Source organism: Choristoneura fumiferana, chromosome 28 (assembly GCF_025370935.1).
Source record: "Choristoneura fumiferana chromosome 28, NRCan_CFum_1, whole genome shotgun sequence".
In the NCBI taxonomy this organism is placed as follows: domain Eukaryota; kingdom Metazoa; phylum Arthropoda; class Insecta; order Lepidoptera; family Tortricidae; genus Choristoneura; species Choristoneura fumiferana.
This window is the reverse complement of record NC_133499.1, coordinates 7,708,303-7,725,147: the sequence shown is the minus strand read 5'-3', so window position 1 is coordinate 7,725,147 and position 16,845 is coordinate 7,708,303. Positions and strand designations below refer to the sequence as shown.

The 16,845-nt window shown below is 36.6% G+C and overlaps 1 protein-coding gene across 1 annotated transcript in view; it reads left to right on the top strand.

Moving 5' to 3' along the window:
* The first annotated feature begins 7,363 nt into the window (after positions 1 to 7,363).
* Positions 7,364 to 16,845, top strand: part of dsb (scavenger receptor class B member debris buster) — a 145,616-nt gene continuing 136,134 nt past the window's right edge. The window contains exon 1 of the mRNA XM_074109148.1: positions 7,364 to 7,548. The gene's annotated coding sequence lies outside the window, so the exon portion shown is untranslated. The remainder of the gene's footprint in view (positions 7,549 to 16,845) is intronic.

The following is a 16,845-nucleotide window of genomic DNA, read 5'->3' as shown; positions in this document are numbered from 1 at the left end:
TGCCGCACCGTGCAGATATACGTTGCCGCACCGTGAAGATATACGTTGCCGCACCGTGAAGATACACGTTGACGCAACCTGCTGTTACACGTTGCTGCAAAATGCATTATATACGTTGCTGCACCGTGCAGATATACGTTGCCGCGCCGTGCTACGTTGCCACCCCGTGCAGATATACGTTGCCGCGCCGTTCAGATATACGTTGCCGCACCGTGCAGATATACGTTGCCGCAACGTGCAGATAAACGTTGCCGTACCGTGCAGATATACGTTGCCGCGCCGTACTACGTTGCCACCCCGTGCAGATATACGTTGCCGCACCGTGCAGATATACGTTGCCGCAACGTGCAGATAAACGTTGCCGTACCGTGCAGATATACGTTGCCGCGCCGTGCAGATATACGTCGCCGTGTACGGAGTTACGGAACCCTAAAACGATCTTATGCTTTCGCTGAATTGCTATTTTACATGTTACGAGCTTTTATATTTGACTTGAAATGTATGTAGCTATGTATGTATGTGGGGGTCAAATCTTGCACGTTGAATTTGACCCACTACCAGGGTCAGGATTAACCTAAAATTTGGCATACTTATGTAAATCTGGCAACAATGCAATAACAATAATCTGGCAGTAACATGCTGGTGGTCCAGGCGGGTGCCCTTTATTTCCCATAACATTAATTGTCCTAATATGAATTCGCATATCTGATTTGGCATAAAATTGTGCATAATAGCGAAATTGCATACTTACAAAGAAGCATAAAGCCGCGTATCCACTAGAGGCAGCCTCGGGCCGAGCGGCTGCCTCGCTCCGAGGCCGCGCAAGTGGAGACGCTGCCAAAGGCACGGCTCAGACTGAGGCTCCTTTGAGCACGGCCAAAAAACCGACAAAATATGGCTCGGCCTGAGGCTGCTCTAATGGATACGCGGCTTTACACTTATTTATCAAAATGATGAATCCGCATAATTGAAATATGCTTAACATTATTAACTATAACTTAAACTGTTATAAAATGTATACACATAATTTAATCAAGCGAGTGAATTAGCTTGTTCAGGGCAAAACCGACTCGGTTAGGTTAGGTTCAGAAGGCTAAGGCGGGAGATACGCTACGCTTCGCTCCCGCCTTAGCCTTCGATGTTAGGTATTTTTTATAATACACACACAAACATCACGCCTGTATTCCCAAATGGGGTAAGCGGAGCACACGAAACGTTACCGCTTCGGAGCCACTTTTAGCAATTTTAGGTTTTAAGGTTGACAAAAACGGTACAATAGTGACAGGTTGCTAGCCTGTCGCCTACGGTATACCTTAACCTATATCCTCAGTCGCCTCTTAAGACATCCACGGAAGAAATTAGGTTTTTCTTATAATACTCCAGTAATAGATATTCTCACATAGAGTTCACTTCTCAATTAATAATTATGCGAAATAATGTTATGCCAATTTCAATTAGGACAATTAATTTATGCGAATTTATATAGGCCCGGTCCCGGTAGGATCGTCTCCGCAAGATGGAACTCCTCAACGGTTTATTGGAACGACTTGAAATTTGGTACGGTATTGTAATTTGGATGACAATGGACATATAGTCAACGAAAAGTACAGTCTGCAAAAAAGCTTGTATTAAAAATGAAAATTTTAACAAGAAACTCAGGTTTCTAAATTCCTTTAATATCCAGTCTAGCCAGCCAATCTAGTCCTCAGCTGCGTACTTAAAAGCTTTTTTTGAATACTAAATCTAGCATCCTAATATTAATACTAGGCTATAGATAAATCTCAACTTTCACTTGACTCTCATCGTATTATTTATTAAACCAGCACTTTGGATACTGGCGTATCCGCTTAAAAGCTTTTTTTGAATACTAATTAATACTAGGCTATAGATAAATCTCAACTTTCACTTGACTCTCATCGTATTATTTATTAAACCAGCACTTTGGATACGCCAGCCTGTTGTTTTTGAAACTTATTTTTTCCTTGTTTTTACTTATTAATAATAATAATAATAAAACTCTTTATTGCCAAAGTATAAACAAGTGGATACAAAATACGCATATTATAATTAGGTACAAAATAGGTCTACACCTTGACAATGGGTGCCGGTCTCAGCAAATGCTGGCTTTAGTTACCAGCGCTGCTTTTCAGCCCGGACCCTTTGGCAGGGGTATTATTTATTGTAATCTATTTATTTGTTGTTTGCTTACAATTTAATCAATTTCTATTTGTTAATTTTATTTACGTATGTATAAGTTTAGTATATTTGTGTGTCATTCCGAGTCACAGACGGTTCTGACAGAATATCAGCGCTGCGGGCACAATTATTTTATGCCAAATCCGATATGCGAATTCATATTAGGACAATTAATGTTATGCGAAATAAGACCACCAGGATGTCACTGCCAGATTATTGCATTGTTGCCAGATTTACATAAGTATGCCAAATTTCAGGTTCATCCGACCACTGGTAGTGGGTTACATTCAACTTGCAAGACTTGACCCCATATATTACGTAGTTACATACATTGCAAGTCAAATATAAAAGCTCGTAACTTCCGTCAGATATGTATGAATGATGTAGAAAAGATGCAGTCATTAAAAAAACCGGCCAAGAGCGTGTCGGACACGCCCGAAATATTTTTAATATCATCAAAATAAATAAATCATATTGTCAAGAAGTCATTAATATCAAAGGCGTATTATAAAGTTAATGATTATATCATGGACAGGGATATTTGGAAATAATTCCGATCCGCATTAGCGATCCCTTCAAATAGCGAACCTACTGTGTTAAAAATAAAGTTGTGTTAAATACTTGTGATGTATACATATATAATATTGTAAATCTGCTTAAAAAATATATACCTCGTTGAGTTTCTTGCCGGATTCTTCTCAACAGAGGTTTTTCCGAACCGGTAGTAGATTTTTTTTGTCATTCATAAGTGCTTGTTATAGCCTAAATTTAATAAAGATATTTTGACTCTGACTTTGACTTTGATCAATAAAACTAAACATTCAAAATTATATAGTAATGCATGAAAAATAAAAGGTACATAGAAAGTGAACAATTGTTTCCACAGTTGTTATTTCATTTCCTCGCAATCTAAGTGAAAAGCAGAGTGTAAAACTCGAGCATTAAGCCCATTTTTCCCTCGACGTGTCTATCCAAGCACCCTCGCCGTACCGGCTTGGGCGGCTATCTGAACGTCTAGGGTAAAATGGCTCGTTTTATGCTCTCGTTGTACAATCTACTATTGCGTCTGCTGACCATGGTCCCATCCCATAATCCCATTGTTTTAAAAGCAAACGCTGCAAACTCGTGATAGCTTTTTACAGCATCTGCGGCGCCTTGTTTCTTTGAGTCTGCATGTTTATTTGTATTTTTTGAGAATCATTAAGCGACGGATTGCAATGAGGGCTATCGCGTATGAGTTCGCCGCTAGAGGCGCTAGTGTAGCATGAGGTCTCCGAAATGTCAAATCTCATAGTTTTTTGGTGAGCTACGGGGCTTTATTTATAATTAGAATAATTTTGTGAATATTTTGCATTACCTGAAATTAATTATGGCAAATCTACGCATATTCCGGGGCAATGAAGGTCTGTGTTTTGAGACAGTTTTGTCTTTCGGAAACTTTTGTCCTCCCTTTTTTCCGAACAAAACGGGACTACGCAACACTGTGGTTGCTCGATATTTTTATGGTACGGTTTAAGGTGTATTAAATATGATTTTAATCTAAACTTTGTTTTCACGCCCGTAATAACAGACTTTGAAAGCCACACTTAAAAACCTCACGCAACAGTGGCGCCGTCTAGAAAGACAAAAAACGATAGCCCTCATTACGTTCTTATCTATTATAAACTTAAGCCACTAGACTCGTACTTCCAGTTAGGTGAGCGCACAGAGGGTTGCCACACGTCAGGATTTGTCCTGACATGTCAGGGCTTTGACCCTTTGCTAGGTTTGAGGCGATTTTTAGAAATGGTTTCATGAAATAAAAAATATTCCAAAGTTACACTTATTACAAAGTTTACACAGTTTTAATGAATTACAGCCTTATTCATAAAAAATCCTTAATTGAGGTTTGATCGGTCTGTTACTTAGCAGACTGATTAAGCTTGTTAGACGGTTGTCAGAAAGTATGATTCATAAACGCTTGCTAGCAGTCTGCTAGTTGTTGAGCCGCTGATAGACGGATTAGACGCGTTATGTTGGCCACCTTGACAAATCAAAGACAAAAAATGGCCTAATCGATAATTTAAAAAAAAAATTGACAGCAGTGACAGCAAATTAGCAGGAAAAAAAATAAAAAGCGAGAAGTTTGTTTTCCCGCCATTTCCGATCCGCATGTTTATGTTGTGCAAAAAGCCATAATTATGTTAATCATCCTAATTTTTTTTTCATATTTATTGTTAATTTATTGTTGCTAATTTAGAGGATTTTTAAATACAAATTCCTGAAAATATTTTTTCCTGGTTTTTTTTTAATCTTTGCGTAACTTCACCCTTCACTAAAATATCTTCGGTATGGTTTTTTGCTCTTGTCAGTCAGCTGTTCAAACTTGTGGCGGCCATTTTGTGACTTAGCAGGGAGATAAAGGAGGGTCTACGGTCCGCTAACTTTAGCAGAGCCTTGATCGACTGATTAGCGCTAACAGACGTTTATGAATCATGTTTTTTAGCATCGGGCCTTCAAGGAGGCTCTAACTTTTTATGAATAAGGCTGTTAGTTGTTAAATTTAAGTAGCAAGTAATCAAAACGAATAACATTTCTTTCAAACCAATTTAAAATAGGAAAAATTACATCTAAAGAGATCGCAATAAACATTTTTGCTTAAAACTCTAGTTACGATCTTGTCGATCTTGTAATTTGCTATCAATTATAACACCCCTCTTTTTGCGTCGGCGGTTAATTAGGTAATCTGGGGCTACGGCAGTGCCCCCGCCAAGTCGAGCAGAATAGAGGCACGGCCGTGCCATATTTTTTTCGAAGCTATTCAAGCATTTTTCAACCACCTGGGGGCCTACCATGATCTTTTCTAAACTGAATCGTCGTAATTGGTACCACGACGTTTATTTCTCAGAGCTGAGTCTCAATGGTTTACAAGTGAATGAAAGACCGATAAATTGTCTCTGGTCCGAAACTGAAACGCTAAGTCGCGAAAGGGATGCCGCTATATGCAAACCAAATATTGTATACTAAAACCTCTTTATTTTGGAAAACCATAACTCTGTCATTCCGTGTTCTTAGCAACCGTTGTGTTGATTACAAATAAAATGTTTACACTGTCACTAATCAACGAGTCTCTTTTCTCACTGAAAAATTAGTTTTATCAATGAGGAGTTAAGAAGCAAAATGTCGTGAGTACCTATGAAAAGTTATAAAAGTTTTAAAGTTCTTGAAATTTAAAAATACAATACAATACAATAACTCTTTATTGCACACCAATACAGTAAACAGTACAGAGAAAACAAGTATATACATAGAGATTTTCTTTTTTTTTTTTAAATACTCCAAGTAAAACACTTAAAATTCCATAAGAATTGTCAGAATGAGTAACTTATACTGAATCGCAAAATTGGACACTGAAGCGATTCAATTCCCACTCAAGTTAAGCGTCACGGTACGAAAACCGCTTGAAGTGAGTGAATGCAAATGTCTGTATCGCTGTCGCTGAACCGTGCTTGAACTGAATCGCAAAAGTAACGTCGTGGTACGAAATAGTGATGCAGTTCAGTTTAGCAGCCTAAACTGAATCGTATTAAGAGAGCGTGGTAGGCCACCTGTAATTTTGTTATGGCTAAAGCTAAAACACTGAATCAAATGTCAGGACTATTAGGTTGATTCCAGGATTTTTATCAGAACATTTCATTTTTCCATATGGCAACCCTAGTCTATTATAAACTTAAGCCACTACCAGGCCATAAAATTACAAAAAAAAAAAAAAAAACTTAAGCCACTAGACTCGTACTTCTAGTTAGGTGAGCGCACAGAGGGTTTTGTCCTGACATGTCAGGGCTTTGACCCTTTGCTAGGTTTGAGGCGATTTTTAGAAATGGCTTCATGAAATAAAAAATATTACAAAGTTGTTTTTTCACAGTTCCAAGGGACAGTAGACCTCAGTATTTGATATGAATTTCATTTCATTCATTTCACGGGTTCCTGAGAAAAGGGTCTTGACAGACAGATGGACAAAAAGTGATCCTATAAGGGTTCCGTTTTTTCCTTTTGAGGTACGGAACCCTAATAAACAAGAGTAAAAAATAATAATAATTTTCAATACATATATACAGGCCGCCTATTGCTTACGTTAAAAAATCTCTATGTATATATCTGTGTTTTCTGTACTGCTACTATGTTGGTGTGCAATAAACAGTTATTGTATTGTATTGTTGTTGTACATTTGCTCAAAAAGTTCACTTTCAAACTGCCAAGAGCGTGTTGGACACGCCCGAAATAGGGTTCCGTAGCAATTACGAAAAAATAAGTAATTTTTTCTAAGGATTTCGTATTTTGTACGGAATATTCCATGTTTAGGTATATTTTATACCTTAGGCTGCTATTTAAAATTCAAATTCCTTGAAATTTTGATATACTTAATACCATCCTGAATTTTTTCAAAATTTTCCACCCACCGGTTTAGATTTTAGAGGGGGGACGCTCGATTTTAATGATTTGCACTTTAAAGTTGAATATTTCGCAAAAAAATCAATGAATCGGAAAATCATCGTAGCAAATCCCTAATGGTTTTAAAAGACCTATCCAACGATACCCCACACATAGGGTTGGATGAGAAAAAAAAATCACCCCCACTTTATGTCTATGGGAGAGGTACCCTAAAAATTTTTTTTTATGTATAATTTTGTCGGCATAGCTAACATATATATCCGTGCAAAAATTACAGCTTTCTAGCATTGACAGTCCCTGATCAAAGCCCGCGGGCGGCCGGACAGACAGACAGACAGACATGGCGAAACTATAAGGGTTCTGTTTTTGCCATTTTGGCCCCGGAACCCTAAAAATTAGAATTTGACCACGTAGGCACTGTGACGTAGGTATACCCCATATGTGGTTATAAAGATGGACCCACCCTTGGTTACCGTAACAAATTGCGCTGAAAATCTAAACACCTATATGACTTTTTAATCTTATAATAAGCTCGCTTTATTACTCTTATTATATTTCTGTGCATTTACTTTTTAATGAGATTCTTTTTACGTAATTCTTCTTAATATTTATAAGGAGCTGACACCAGTTATGTACGTAAGCCGATTTTCAAGACAATCCGCTGTTTAAGAGAAAAAATACAATAGTTAATGACACCTCACGATTTGAGTTGAGTCAGTGAATGGTTTCTGCAGTCGGGCGTCCGCGCCCGCATTGGCTGAACGCATCAGACGTTGCACTCGACGCGAAATTTAAAAAAAAGTTTCCCGCCTTTTTTTGACAAGTGACAGCCGGCGACCATTTTGAAAAGTGAGTGTTTTACAGTGGGAAAAAAGTGTTGTGATTTTTTTTTTGCGATGTGCACATCGGAATTTTGCTAAGGTAATTTTTGCAATATTGTTTGTTATGTCATTATTGGTTTTTGCTTATTTTTGCTTTCACCCGCGCGGTGGGGGAAAGGTGTCAGTAGGACAAGTGAAATGATCTCTGAGAGGCTGCGGGCGGCTCTTAAGCTCGAGATCTGTGCCTAAATTATATTTTTTTAATACAGCGAAAGAAAATCCGTTTTTTTTTTAATAATTAGGCACCGACGAAGATTTTGAACGATACGTTTGTTTTTAAAATTGGAGAGAATGGTGTAGGTTTTACCATGATATTTTAGAAGTTTTGAAAGTTGTTTTTTTATTTGCTATGTGTTTGCAAAAAATATTTAGGTATGTAAAAAATGGAATTGAAACAGAATTTTAAGGCTAAGAAAAATAATAAAAAATATGTAATAGTAATCATTTATTATTTGTTACAATCAATAGCAATAATAAAAAACAATGTTCTTTGATTTAGCAAAAAATAATCAGGAACATTATGATTTTATTTTTTTAGATATATATTTATTTTTCCTATACCTACCTAATTTAATTTTAATTGCACAAACAATTGCAATTGTGGTACAATTTCCTGGCAGCTAAAAATTAAGATAAAATATCCTAAATACATAAAAACTTAAAAGCTACGGTTATCTATTTCTATTAATAAAATTGAACAACAAGTCTATTTTTGACAGGTAACTAGTATAAAAGTGATGACTGATTTTCTTTCATTAGATTTCATTATCGTGTCTATAGGCACAATACAATACAATACAATACAAATATTCTTTATTGATCACCAAAAGCAGTACAGAGACATTACAAAAATAAAAAAAAATCAGGTAGACAATAGGCGGTCTTATCGCTAAATAGCGATCTCTTCCAGACAGCCAATAAATACGTAAATAAAATACAATTCAAGTTGAATCTACTCAGCTTATTAAATTCGTTAGATATAATCTTAAAAGTCATAATGTTTGCCATAACTCTTTTTTTTCTAACCTATAGAGTTCTACAAGATGACCATTTGAAAATTTATGAAAAATGTACGGTTTCAGCGGAAAACAAATTATGACTAACAAAAATTATGACAAACATAACATTATGACTTATAAAATTATGGCAGTCGAAAGGATCTCTGATGATGAGGATTAACCAATCAGAGCCTTTCAATGCAAATAGAGACAACAGGCATACTGCGGTAAAAATTAAAGGATCGTAGATCAGATTTAATACCTAAAGAAAGAAAGAGACATTCATTTAGACATAGGTATACGACGATACACAGGGTAAATACAATCAGAAGGATAACATCTCTAAAATGGATCTGATGAATGGATCTTAAGAGATAGAAGGAAGAACTAGAATATGACAAAAGATCACTGAAAGTGGAAGCAAAATTCAGTCGCAAATTTTGACCCGTAAACAAGGTGGTAATTAACTGTAAACCAGAAAGTACTTGGCTCAGAATCGAGAATAGAATCAATTATACTAAGGTTTTCTATTTTTTTTTGAGGCTTAAGTGCACCAATGTGACTATGCCAGCCTCATTGAAAGACTCGATGTCCACATTCATCAAACACTCCTATTGCGATTATACTAAGGTTAAAATCAGGTTGTGTTTTTAAATCCCTCCTTTTGTTTCCAGTCTAAAGTTACGAATGCAACATGCGCTAATGAAATGTTTAATGAGGTTGCATATTCAGACAAATTTAATACTGGCCGTTTTGCTGTCAGTTTTTTTTAAAACGTCAAAGCTAAACTTACGTAATTAATTATGAGTGTAGAGTTATATAAAGTATAGCAAAAGCAAAACACACGAATATTTTTTGATATAATAAAGGTAAATGCAAGCAACAAACTTAAAATGAAAAAGTATTTTTGGAGTGTCTGAGGTTTCTAGTTATTTAATTTACAGCCTGTACACGTACTCCTACTTTCAGTTATTTAATAAACACTTTGTATAAAAACATTTCAAGAGTAATCACAAAACAAATATAATAATGAGGGCTATCGTTTTTTGTCTTTCTAGATGGCGCCACTGTTGCGTGAGGTTTTAAGTGTGGCTTTCAAAGTCTGTTATTACGGGCGTGAAAACAAAGTTTAGATTAAAATCATATTTAATACACCTTAAAACCGTACCATAAAAATATCGAGCAACCACAGTGTTGCGTAGTCCCGTTTTGTTCGGAAAAAAGGGAGGACAAAAGTTTCCGAAAGACAAAACTGTCTCCAAACACAGACATTCATTGCCCCGTAACGCATAATTGCCATAATTAATTTCAGCTAATGCAAAACGAAGCAATTCAATGGTACGTGTGAAGTTCCCAATCCGCACTGGGCCCGCGTGGGAACTATGGCCCAAGCCCTCTTGTTCTGAGAGGAGGCCTGTGCCCAGCAGTGGGACGTATATAGGCTGGGATGATGAATGCAAAATATCCACAAAATTATTCTAATTCTAAATAAACCCGCGTAGCTCACCCAAAAACTATGAGATTTGACATCCGAAATGTCAAACCTCACGCTACACTAGCGCCTCTAGCGGCGAATTCATACGCGATAGCCCTCATTGCAATTTATGTATACTTTTAGAATGCCCTTAAATATCTATAGCACTGTGTAGGTCATCAACTTTAAATAGTTTAAAACCGCACTCTAAATTTTAAGTAATAGTTTAATTATTAGTGTTGATAACCTGTCGTTAAAATATACTTAAATCTGTTGCCAAATTTCAATATCCGTAGCCCTAATTTTTTTCATTAAGTACCTACTTAATTTAAGTAAGTTCATTTCAATTTATGACATTAGGCCAAGAGCGTGTCGGGCACGCCGAAGATAGAGTTCCGTAGCCATTACGAAAAAATTAAGTAATATTTTTCTAAGGATTTCGTATTTTATACGGAATCTTCCAAGTTTAGGTATATTTTATACCTTAGGCTGCTATTTGCTCTTAAACTACTAATAATTCTCCAGCAAACTTAGCCGTTATAGTTTCCTTGAAAGTTTGATATACTTACTACCATCCCGAAGTTTTTCAAATTTTTCCACCAACCGGTTTAGATTTGCACTTTAAAGTTGAATATTTCGCAAACAAATCACTGAATCGAAAAATTGATCTATCCTATCCAACCCTACCCCACACTATAGGGTTGGATGAGAAAAAAATCACCCCCCCCTTTATGTCTACGGGAGGTACCCTAAAAAATTTTTTTTTTACATTTTTTTATTGTACCATTTTGTCGGCATAGTTTACATATATATCCGTGCAAAATTACAGCTTTCTAGCATTGATAGTCCCTGAGCAAAGCCGCGGACGGACAGACAGACAGACAGACATGGCGAAACTATAAGGGTTCCGTATTTGCCATTTTGGCTCCGGAACCCTAAAAATGGTTCAACCACTTGGTAGAAAACAGCTATCTACTCTGATGAGTGTACGACTAATTGTAAATTATAGCCACAGCAATTTTAATGTATTGATAATTTTTTTTTCGTTTTTTTTTTATTTTTTTTTTTTTTATTTATTATTTATTTATTTTATTTATTATGTTATCATCATTGATAATTTATTATTGTTTTTTTATTGATAATTTTTATAAAGGCTGTAATAGTCTTTACCCAGTGATTAAATGGAAAACATTACATTTTAAAACTAACCGACATGTTTATTTGCCGAAGACATTGACATAAGTAAGAAAGACAAAAACTTCATTTGAAATCAGCCATAGACAAATTTCTACATAAAGTGTGAAAGAAAAGTTATCCCTAACACTGCCCCTTACTCGAGGCAATCATATGTTTTACAAATTTAAAACAGAAATGAAGTATATAAACTCTGTGCGGCAGCAAAAAATACAAAAGGAGTTTTTAAACTAAATCTAAGCACTTCACAAACAAATTCGTGTTTCACCTTAGGTAAGGCTTTTGTATCTGCCTCTAATTCAGCTGAGGGCTTGTAAGCTAAACAGATTATTAATATCTAATGTCACAATGTAATCCAAATAATCTGTCTTAATTTGATTGCTTAGTAACGACATCTCTTGTCGCAAGCGGTTAGTTGCAATGGGGTGCTGAAAGTTTCTCGATGAGGGCTACAGCATAGATGTCGCTAGTGTCGCTGCTTAAGTGACTAAATAAGAAAACAAACAAGCTAAGATATGTGATGCATAGGAGAAATTCGTGTCTGTATTACTGTCCAGTGGTGGTGTAGTCGTATAGCACGTGGCACGGAATGCCGAGGACCTGGGTTCGATTCCCAGCGCTGGTCTTATTTTCTGGTTTTTCTAAGCATCTGTATTTCAGTTTGCATTTTTGATATGGATTTTACGGGATGACCGTAAAAGTAACAAAAAAATTTGGAATTGAAATAAAAAATACAAAAAGATTCCAAAAAAAACAATCTTACCTAAACAGATTACTTTGCGTTCAACACATTCCTGTATAAAATGATGATGATCGTCATATGTTTTGTTCTACGAAAACATTCGTTCTCCATCATCTTACACATACAACACATACATAATACATACATGTATATTTGCGAAAGATATTGACATAAGTAAGAAAAACAAAAACTTCATTTGATATCAGCCACAGACAGATTTCTACATAAAGTGTGAAAAAAGGTTAACCCTAACAATTTTGAATTATTTATTGTGACATTAGATAATAATGTTTTTAAATAATATATGGCTTCTTGATTTTTAATTACAGTGCCATGCCTCGGACATGGTTTTTTTTTGTATTCAGTGTAGTACATAAATGAAATGTTTATTATTATTTTTTATCGATTTTATTTATTAAATTATTTGTTATGACATTAGATAATATTTGAAAATTTTATATACTTTCTTGACACTTGATAAGCATGCCTCGGATATATATTTTTAGGGTTCCGTAGCCAAAATGGCAAAAATGGAACCCTTATAGTTTTGCCATGTCTGTCCTTCTGTCTGTCTATCTGTCCATCCACGGCTTATTATTATGTGTATTGAATGTATATTATATGTAAACTATGTCGATAAAATAATACAATAAAAAATTAAAAAAAAATTTTTTTAGAGTACCTCCTATAGACGTAAAGTGGGAGTGTTTTTTTTTCTCATCCAACCTTGTAGTGTGGGGTATCATTGGATAGGTCTCTTTTTTTTAAACCATTAGGGAGTTGCACTTTAAAGTTGAATATTTTGCAAACAAATCACTGAATCGAAAAATCATCTTAGCAAACCCCTGATGGTTTTAAAAGGCCTATCCAACAATACCCCACACTATAGGGTTGGATTTGAAAAAAAAATCACCCCCACTTTACGTAACCTAATTTTTTTATTTTTTATTGTACTATTTTGTCGGCATAGTTTACATATATATCCGTGCAAAATTGCAGCTTTCTAGCATTCATTGATAGTCCCTGAGCAAAGCCGTGGACGGTCGGACAGACCGACAGACAGACATGGCAAAAGTATAAGGGTTCCGTTTTTTTCATTTTGGCTCCGGAAACCTAAAAAAGATGGTTATTAATAAAAATCAAAATAAAAGTATTTTTTTATCAAATAAAACTTCACAATGCCTGTATAATATAAAACAAAATAAAGGTAACTAAAACTACATACAAACTAAAATTATAAATAAAAAAGTTGCCCAAAATCACTGCCAGGTGGTAAGGTATTTTTTTATAATAAATAATATTATGTTAATATAATCGCTCAGGTTTTTATTGTGAGAAATTAAGAAAGCTTTTTGTTTTAGTCAAGAGTTAAATTAAATAGTATTTATGTGAAGCATGTAACGTGATAGGCGTTTTGGTTTTTCATACTGTAAGCCTGTTATTGTATTGTTTTGAATAAATAAATAAATAAATAAATAAATGGATTAAATTACAACATTTAAAAAATTAGAAATGAATCATATTTCCAATTTCTACTTAGGAATCAATTATGCCGAATATTCGGTTCGGTAAAAGTTTTACCGAACACTCGGCCAAATATGCTTATTCGGTGAAACCCACATTCGGCACATCTCCAGTTTTGTGTACGAAAATATGTATAACCAAACTTGATCCGAGATTGTTTATACAGATCTATTTGAGTTACGCAAAATGTTGCCCAAGCAAGAGGCCGTGGCACTCCTTGGGCCTGCGCCTGCGCCGGCCGTGTTGCTTGATCAATGAGAATTACATGATTTTTAGGGTGTACCTAAACTGATTATTTGACACTAATGTTTACCCGCGACTCCGCACACGTAAAATTAGATTTAGGGATTTTTAAAAATTGATGTCAACTTTTTTTTTTATTCAATTGGATGGCAAACGAGCAAGTAGGTCTCCTGATGATAAGAGATCACCACCGCCCATAGACACCTGAAACACCAGGGGGATTGCAGTTGCGTTGCCAACCTAGAGGCCTAAGATGGGATACCTCAAGTGCCAGTAATTTCACCGGCTGTCTTACTCTCCACGCCGGAACACAACAGTGCAAGCACTGCTGTTACACGGCAGGATTAGCGAGCAAAATGGTGGTAGCAATCCGGGCGGACCTAGCAACCAGATATAGATGGGATACCTCACATGCTAGTAATTTCACCGGCTGTCTTACTCTCCACGCCGGAACACAACAGTGCAAGCACTGCTGTTACACGGCAGGATTAGCGAGCAAAATGGTGGTAGCAATCCGGGCGGACCTAGCAACCAGATATAGATGGATACCTCACATGCTAGTAGTTTCACCGGCTGTCTTACTCACCACGCCGAAACACAACAGTGCAAGCACTGCTGTTACACGGCAGGATTAGCGAGCAAAATGGTGGTAGCAATCCGGGCGGACCTAGCAACCAGATATAGATGGGATACCTCACATGCTAGTAATTTCACCGGCTGTCTTACTCTCCACGCCGGAACACAACAGTGCAAGCACTGCTGTTACACGGCAGGATTAGCGAGCAAGATGGTGGTAGCAATCCGGGCGGACCTAGCAACCAGATATAGATGGGATACCTCACATGCTAGTAATTTCACCGGCTGTCTTACTCTCCACGCCGGAACACAACAGTGCAAGCACTGCTGTTACACGGCAGGATTAGCGAGCAAAATGGTGGTAGCAATCCGGGCGGACCTAGCAACCAGATATAGATGGGATACCTCACATGCTAGTAATTTCACCGGCTGTCTTACTCTCCACGCCGGACAACAACAGTGCAAGCACTGCTGTTACACGGCAGGATTAGCGAGCAAGATGGTGGTAGCAATCCGGGCGGACCTTGCACAAGGTGCTACCACCTGCAAGAGATTTCACTAGAACATTTTTTTTTTAGCCTATCAGTCTCAAAGCGCCGGTATTACCCTCGTGTTGGCAGGTGTCCATTGGCAGCGGTGATTGTTTCCCATCAGGTGATCCCCATGCTCGTTTCCCACTCTGATATAAAACAAAAAATGTTTTTCCGAAAATTCGCATTGATAATAAACTCAATGACACAAATGTCATTTAGACAATGTCAAAAGGGCAAGACGTTTGGCCTTTTTCAAAACAATATTATTTATTTATTAATTATTTATTTAAATTTGTTTACCGACAATTTATTCGCTGAATTGTAAGTTGTAAAATAAATTGATATTCTTCAATAATTATTTAATAAAGTACAATACAATACAATAGTAGATTATTGTCGTGGCCTGGAAGTAAGCAATTGCGGTTTAGACGTGAAGAGATAGGTAACAAGCAAACATACAGGCTTACAAACCTTCGCATTTAAGTATAACATTAGTAATATTCTTTAAAAAAAAACTCAAGTCAACAATAATTAGATTATTTGTCCTTTATAAAGTACCTACGCGAGGAATAACGAGGAAAATACTCTCTTCATAAGTCCTTAGCGATATCGAGAGTCTTCGGCGTACGCCTGAGCTACTACGAAATTCGAAAATCGAAGTTCGCGTCGTACCATCACTCTCACTCTCGTATTAAATGATATACGTGTAAGCGGGACGGCAAGATACGAAGCTCGAATTTTCCACTTCGTAGTATAACGCGTTCGCTTTCAACGCAAACCGGTTCGTCTGTCTTACAACACTAACCTAGTAAAGTTAGCTCGAGCAGTTTCAAAACGATCAACGCTTTTTACGTAAACTGTAATGAACTCAAACCTTGTTACCGTATACCAAGACATCTATGTCTGCGATGCAAGCTAAACTAACCAACTTAGAGAAATTTATAACCTGAACAACTTATGCGAGTTCAATATCCCTCTACATATTGTCATTTCAAAGTTAAACAGCTAAGAACTGCAAGGAAGCCTGTTTTCACTTTTTTTGAGAGCTACAATGCCTCAGACAGACAGACAGACATGCGTGAACTTATAACACCCCTCTTTTTGCATGGAGTGTCAAACCTTTGAAGGTGGAAAACCCCTCTACATTGTCATTTCAAAGTCCAATATTTCAAAATTGGCTGAACGGATTTTTATCAAACATAGCTAAGAACCACTATAAGGAATCTCGCTTTCACGTAAAGAAAACTGCATCGAAATCGGTCCATCCGTTTGGGAGCTACGATGCACAGACAGACAGATATTGGCGTCAGACTTATAAATACGGGAGTTTACTAAATGTTCATGGGAATTCTAAAATATTACAGCTTGATCTTCATTGACTTTGCACTTTTAACCCCCGACGCAAAAAGAGGGGTGTTATAAGTTTGAACGCTACGTGTGTCTGTCTGTCTGTCTGTGGCACCGTAGCTCTTAACCTGTCCTCTCCCAGAGGCACAAATTTGTGCCCAAAATCCTTCGATCCTGTTATCCTGGGAGATGACAGATTAAACTGGTGGACCGATTTGAATGCGTTTTTTTTAATTGAAAGCAGGTTTTCTAGCGATGGTTCTTAGACATCCTTTATCAAAATCGGTCAGTCGTTTTTGAGATATTGAACTTTGAAGTGACAAAGTCACTCGGTCAAAGTTTTTGTTGGTTAGGTTATAAGAGATCGCTCTTAAGCGATAAGGCCGCCTAAGTACTGTTTGTTTATCTTGTAATTTTCTCTCTGTGTAGCTGTTTTCGGTACTCTTACTACCTGCGACATGTTTTGTAGTGGACAATAAAAAGTATTCCTATGGTATTCGCGAAACGTCCTGTCCAGCCGTTTTAGCGTGAAAGAGCAATAAACCAGCACACACACACAGACACACACACTATTATTTTAAATATTATTTTTAATATGACTAGCATGCAAATATTGATGTTTGCATGCTAGTACTTAATATGTCAAATATATACATAATATATCAGAATAAGTTTTCTAATTAATTTTTATCATCCTTTGTTATTG